The 6,922-nt window shown below is 33.7% G+C and overlaps 1 pseudogene; it reads left to right on the top strand.

The window, feature by feature from the left end:
• The first annotated feature begins 1,268 nt into the window (after nt 1-1,268).
• On the top strand, nt 1,269-3,703 carry LOC143623835 (subtilisin-like protease SBT1.5 pseudogene; annotated as a pseudogene).
• Nucleotides 3,704-6,922: the final 3,219 nt, after the last annotated feature.

Genomic DNA, 6,922 nt, shown 5'->3' with positions numbered 1-6,922 from the left:
ATACCAACCAATCGGTTTTCGGTTATTCGATTATTCGATTATTCGGTTTTCAGTTATTTTCGGTTTCGGATTAGGTTATTTTTGTTTTTTTTATTGTGAGTAGACATTACAACAACAAAAAAAAAGAATTCAAAAAACAAAAAAATAGAGTATATCATACATATTGAATTCAAAATACAAAATAGACACGTGTTATGTTGAACCAAACAAATACAAAGTTGTTTGAGTAGTAGAGTTTAAAATTTAACATTCTTAATAAAAAACTAAAGGTTTCCCGAATCTCCATTCATTGTCTTATTCATCTTCAAAGTTTAGACTCAATCTTGATCATCTTCATAATCTTCATCACCATCAATGGTAGATTCTTTTGGTGTTTTGTTTTCGGTCATAACATTTTAAAAAAACACGTATAAAACATAGGTTCGATTAATCAGTTCGGTTCGGTTTTTTTTAAAATGGATAACCTAACCTAAAACCAAAAATCGGTTTTTCGAAAAACTAAAATATTAACCGTCGGTTATTGCTTCGGTTTGGTTTTTTTCGATTCGGTTTTTTCGGTTATTCGGTTTCGTTTTGGTTAATTCGGTTTATGCTCACCCCTAGTTGGCGAGGGTAGGGTGGAGTGGTGGTGGCCGGATCAGGTAACTTGAGAGCATAGGAGAATAATTTTAATTTTATGAATAAGTTTAACAATCTAATAGAGTTTTAAACATTTCATTCTATTATGATTCCAATTCCAATTCTAATTCTAATTCTAATTCTAATTCTAATCTAATTCCTTAAAAAAAACCGCGAACCAAACGCTCGCTAAAGTGTATTTTTGCTAGTTACCATTCATATTTGTTTTTTATTTCTCCGGGCTTTTAGTTCTAAAAGATTTTACTGAAAAACATGCAAAAGCCAACCTGACGTTTGTAAAGGGGACAAGAGTTCAAATATAATTAATAATCTTTCATCACTTTTGCGGCTATTCTTGTCCTTTTCGGCAAATTCTGATAAAAGCATAGGTCATGCTTAACCCATTTTTTGACCATTTGACAATATCAGAGCTTGATCCAGCTAATCTCACAATCATCATGCCCAAAATAGATATGACCAGCATTGCCTTATCATCATGCTCACACTCACACTCACACTCACACTCACACTCACATTATTTATGTTTTCCCAAAACTAGTTCATGCTTTCCTCCACCGTATGAGTCACACATGGGTTATAAATAACGAAACAAATAGCTTCAGTTATACTTACATGTCTTCTCCCTCAATCTCAATGGGTCAATTTTGGTTATTGAGTTGCATAATAATCATCTGCTATTTCATTCCAAATTCCGCACTTCTCGATAATACTCAACCCTTCATCGTACGGATCCAAAACGAATTGAAACCATCCGTTTTCACTGATGTTGAGCAATGGTATCAAGCAACTCTTGCAAGCTTGAACTCAAGGAAGTTCAATTCAGATAAACTTACTGATCAAGATCCAAATCAAGAGTTCCTTCATGTTTACAAAAATGTTTTCCATGGTTTTGCAGCCAGATTGAGTCCTCAAGAGGCCAAAGAACTTCAACAAAAGACCGGGGTTATGGCGGTTTTACCAGACGAAATCCGTCATCTTCATACAACTCGATCAGTTGAATTTATGGGGCTTGCTAATAAGGAACCTGGTAACATCTTGAAGGAGTCTGATTACGGGTCTAATGTTATCATCGGCATCCTGGACACCGGGATTTCACCTGAAGCTCCAAGCTTTCATGATCAAGATCTTGGTCCGATTCCGTCAGCGTGGAGAGGAGAGTGTATGGAAGGCGAAAAATTCACAAAAGATCTTTGCAACAAGAAAATAATTGGAGCCAGGTATTTTACGGCCGGGTATGAAGCAAGCATCGACCAAATCAACAAAACCGCAAATGTTAAATCTTGCCGTGACACCAACGGCCATGGGACTCACACAGCGTCGATTGCAGCCGGAAGGATGGTTCAGAATGCCTCTCTTTTTGGTTATGCTAAAGGAGCAGCCGTTGGGGTGGCACCGAAAGCTAGAATCGCTGCGTATAAGATTTGTTGGGGCGAAAATTGTCAGGAGTCAGACATACTCGCGGGTCTAGATAAGGCGGTTGAAGATGGTGTTAATGTCATTTCCATATCGGTAGGTGGTTCTGCGAGTAGACCATATCACCTTGATCCTATAGCAATTGGGGCTTTCGGTGCGATGAGAAAAGGGGTTCTTGTTTCAGCTTCGGCTGGGAATAGTGGTCCAGACGAGATGACGGTGATAAACAGCGCGCCATGGATCACAACAGTCGGTGCGAGCACAATTGACCGAAGGTTTCCCGCAGATTTGATTCTGGAAGATGGTACGATTATCACCGGTGCATCTGTTTCTAGTGGAAGATGGGAAAATAATCCAGCCATGAAATTCTCTCCATTAATTTTGGGAAAAAATGCATTTGATAGCCAAGTCAGAAACTCGAAATCAGCCCTTTGCATGCCCGGAACACTTGATAAAGAACTTGTGAAAGGAAAGATTGTGATTTGTGACCGAGGAGGTACGGCTCGAGTCAAGAAAGGTGAAGTGGTGAAGGATGCGGGTGGGATTGGGGTGATCATGGCTAACGTGGCTCCACAAGGCGAAGGATTGGTGTCAGACTCGTATACGATCCCTGGTTTGTTGATAACCGAGTCTGCCCGTAATAAACTCCATAAGTATATGAACTCTACAAAAAATCCCATGGCTAAGATTGCGATTCACGGGACTCAAAACGGAGTTAAACCCGCACCAGTTGTTGCATCTTTCTCATCCAGAGGACCGAGTGCTGATTCGGTTTATTTACTCAAGCCTGATGTAATAGCACCTGGTGTGGACATCCTAGCTGCATGGCCTGATGATGTCCCACCGAGCGAATTACCATCTGATACTCGACGGTCGGGGTTTAACATACTATCCGGGACTTCAATGTCATGCCCTCATGTGTCTGGTCTAGCCGCCTTACTAAAAGGTGCCCACCCGGATTGGTCTCCAGCCATGATTCGGTCCGCAATGATGACTACCGCCTATATGAATGATTCAGAACAAAAACCATTGCTAGACGAACAAGCATACAACGAGTCAAGCGTATGGAGCACGGGTGCAGGCCATATAGACCCTGAAAAAGCCGTCGATCCAGGGTTGGTATATGACATAACCGTGAAAGATTACCTCCGATTTCTATGCGCAGTGAACTACTCAACTGAAGCTCTTAAACAGTTTTCACCAAAACCAGTAAAGTGCAATCGGAAGCATAATAAGCCGTGGAACATCAATTATCCGTCTATATCAATCGCGTATGGTTCGAGAGGGTTATCAGTGCCAGAAGTTGTGGTCACGAGAACCGTAACTTACATAGGCGAAGGTGTATCAAACTACAATGCAATTATCACAAGCCCAAAAGGAACCAATGTAACAGTAGAGCCAGAAACAATGAGGTTTACTGCAAAAGGTCAGAAACAAAGCTACAGAGTTAAAATCTTCTCGGATAAGGGAATTGGCTCATGGGGAAGTATGGAGACACAATTGGGTAAGTTGATTTGGACTGATGGGAAGCATAATGTGGTATCGCCTATAGTTGTTGTGCACCAACATCTGTTATAGAACTGCAGGTTTTAGTTTTTACATCTATTGGTGAACTATGTTTTACATCAAAATAATGAAAATAAAAATCATAGTGCCGAAAATTTATATTTTTAGAAAAAATCCCATATGTTAAACCTTTCTTCTTGACCGCAACCACTAGAAAAACAAAGTAGTTGAAGTACGTACTGTACATACAAGCGTATTTTTTTTGTGGCTTTATTGATAATTCATTTCAAATAAAAGGATCCAATTATACAATATATAGGCAGGTAAGCGTTCACAATATTAGTAGTGTAACACCCAAATAAGCGACATACTCGCTATTAAAAAAACCACAAGAGAGGAAAAAGTATAATAAGTTGTTCAAGAATTAAATCTCAATTACTACAATAGGTTTAATTAAATCATTCGTTACATCAAAACAAATAAAATCATTTAACTCTTTAGTCTTTAGCAATAGACCCGATGACGTGATAGCTAATTGCGCGCAAAAATTAAAGAACAACCAAAACCAATTGCTCAATAAGTGGATAACAAGTAAATAACAACTGCCTGAGAAATGAAACCATCATAATGATGCAGGTTTGGTATTTCTTAAGGGGACATCTTAGTGGTTAACTGTACGTTTCACAACCAAAAGACTAGAGGATTCAAATCCTGGATGATGCATCTGTGGTGGGTGTATTATCCTAGAAAACACAGAAATTTCACTTAAGAAATGATAAAAACGGCGAATTTGTCCCGGAAAATCAATAAAAAGTTGTATCAATCATATGTATCATGATAATTTATATATATATACATTAGTTTAGAGCTCGTGTAGCACACATGATGATCAAAATAATTAAGTTACAAATAAAGCAATACATAATGAATATGGAAAAATGTATACATCTATGCTTGTAACATTATACATAAATTGATTTTATTTATATAACAAAATGATTTTTTTTCAAAAATATAAACTAATAAAAAAAATACTGCACTTGCAAAAGCATACCCAAGAACACTCCATATATTGAAAATTTATTCTCAGTGTTATATATGTATAATGGAAAGAACTTTGGTTACGAACCAATCTTGGAGAATACTTCTCATATAATAATATTTTTGACCTACACTATAAAAAAGATTTTGATAAGTTTGAGGATATTATCGACTTTGCCAATTGACAAAAAAAAATAGCATATTAACCCGTTCAAATTTGTGAATGTTTTGCTTCACTTGAGCATAATTTTGTACGACATGTTTCACATATAACATTCTAATCACTATTCAAGGAAAAATCAATGCTGACATAAATGTTTTTAATTTGATAAAAGTTAGAAGCATTGATATGTCTAGAGGTGGCATGTCGGAAGTGTTTGTGATTTTTTCTTAAATTCTAATAGTGGTGAAAAATACGCAATGTGCAAAATCCTGAATTTTTTTGACTATTTCCAAAAAGTGTCCTAAAAAAATATTCGAAACCCAATCACAATTAAAATTATAACTTTCGTTTGTTTTACATTTTCAAGTCAAAACTCTGAACCCGTAACAAGTTTGACGATAAATCTGTTCGCACTCTCAAATTTTTAAAAATATTTCATATTACCACTATTTTACCCGTAATAAATTTGAGTCAAATGTAGTTAATTTGTACCAAACGATCTATTTACCAACTTTTAACCCGTCACATCAAATCTAAGTTTCACAAAAAACCCTAAGCAGTCCTTGATAAAAACCTACTAAGCTAAATATGATAAACTTTATTATATTTGAAAGTGATTGGTATATCCTATATTTACAATTTAGAACATATATGTATAGTTTACTAAATTAAACGAAAAAATAAATAAATAGATTTAAATCATATAAATATAATCTATAAATTTATATGACAATGTACAAAAAACCAATAGATAAATGGATTTATTTTTTAAAAAATGGATCAACTTTTAAACATATATTTATAATTTAATGATTAAAAAAATTATTTCATAAATTGAAAGCATATTAGAATTTAATATTTATTTACAATCAATCTTCAACGATAAACACAGTATAATATGTTAATGATAATATTTAAAATTATATTCTTTTTAAAGTTTGATGTTGATTTTTGGATTTCACAAAGTATGTTGTGAAATATATTCTATTAATTTATAGAAGTATAACATGTAAATGTCTTTTTTTATAAAAGTGTATAGATATAATATAAATTGAGTTTAAAGAAAAATGAATAATTTTATCATGTTATAGATATAATATAAACGGAGTTTAAAATGAAAGTGAATAATTATTGATATATGACATACATTAGTTTTGGAGGGAAAGAAATTGTGATGATTAACCACAAACTGACACGTGTCATAATTATTTTACTTTGTTATAATAGGTAGACTAGATTAGTTACCCATGTAGCACACAGGTTAGAATAGACAATTTATTTTAAATAATAACATAAAGTGAAATACAAAAAAATGTATCACATATATAAAGATATATTATACAGTAAAAATAATTACACATTACGCAATTTGAAAATAAAAAATTGTTAGAAAATTCATAAATCATAAATTATTTCTTTGTTATTTATATATCAAAACTTAGTTTTAAATGACAACATTTTTAAACCAACCCGTGGACCAAAACTTATTCTAATCTTAAACTGTTTTTGACATGAACAATACTTGATACTTTAATCGTTTAAAGAAACCTACCCATTTCGCATTGGTTACTTATAAAAATCTAATATTAATAACTATGGTTGAGTTATAATAAGAAGATTACTTTTTGTAGGAAGGATAGGAAATAAGCTTGTCAATTCATTTTAGTCTTGAATGGTTGAGATTAGACTAGAGAGAAAATCAAGTGTAAAACAAGGGTAAGGGCATAATAGGGATAACACATTTGTTGACTTTCTCTCTCCACATGTAAAGCACATGTCAAATTCCTCCATCATATTAAAACGTTCATAACTTTTTTATACGACATTTTTGTAATAACAATTTCACCTTAATAACGAGTGTTTTTTTATCTTTTATATGAGTACCATATTGTTATATAAAAATAAAAAAAAATTCATGGGTTTTTACAAATTGTGTTTTACCAAAATTGTGTTTTACAAAATTGTGTTATACAATTGTGTTTTATTTTTGCATTGTGTTTTTTACATTGTGGTATTTAATTGTGTTTTTCATTGTGTTTTTGTCATTGTGTTTTTATTTTCATAATGTTTTATACGTTGTGTTTTTTTCATTGTGTTTTTTATAGTGTTTTCCAATGTATGTCTTCCGAAGGTCATTTTCGGCAAGGTGGTGGCGGTGGG

The sequence above is a fragment of the Bidens hawaiensis genome, unplaced genomic scaffold (assembly GCF_021521415.1).
Source record: "Bidens hawaiensis isolate Kalapana, Puna unplaced genomic scaffold, B.hawaiensis_p1.1 tig00003544_1, whole genome shotgun sequence".
NCBI classification, from domain to species: domain Eukaryota; kingdom Viridiplantae; phylum Streptophyta; class Magnoliopsida; order Asterales; family Asteraceae; genus Bidens; species Bidens hawaiensis.
The sequence above is the reverse complement of the archived record's forward strand: the minus strand, read 5'-3'. Positions and strand labels throughout refer to the sequence as shown.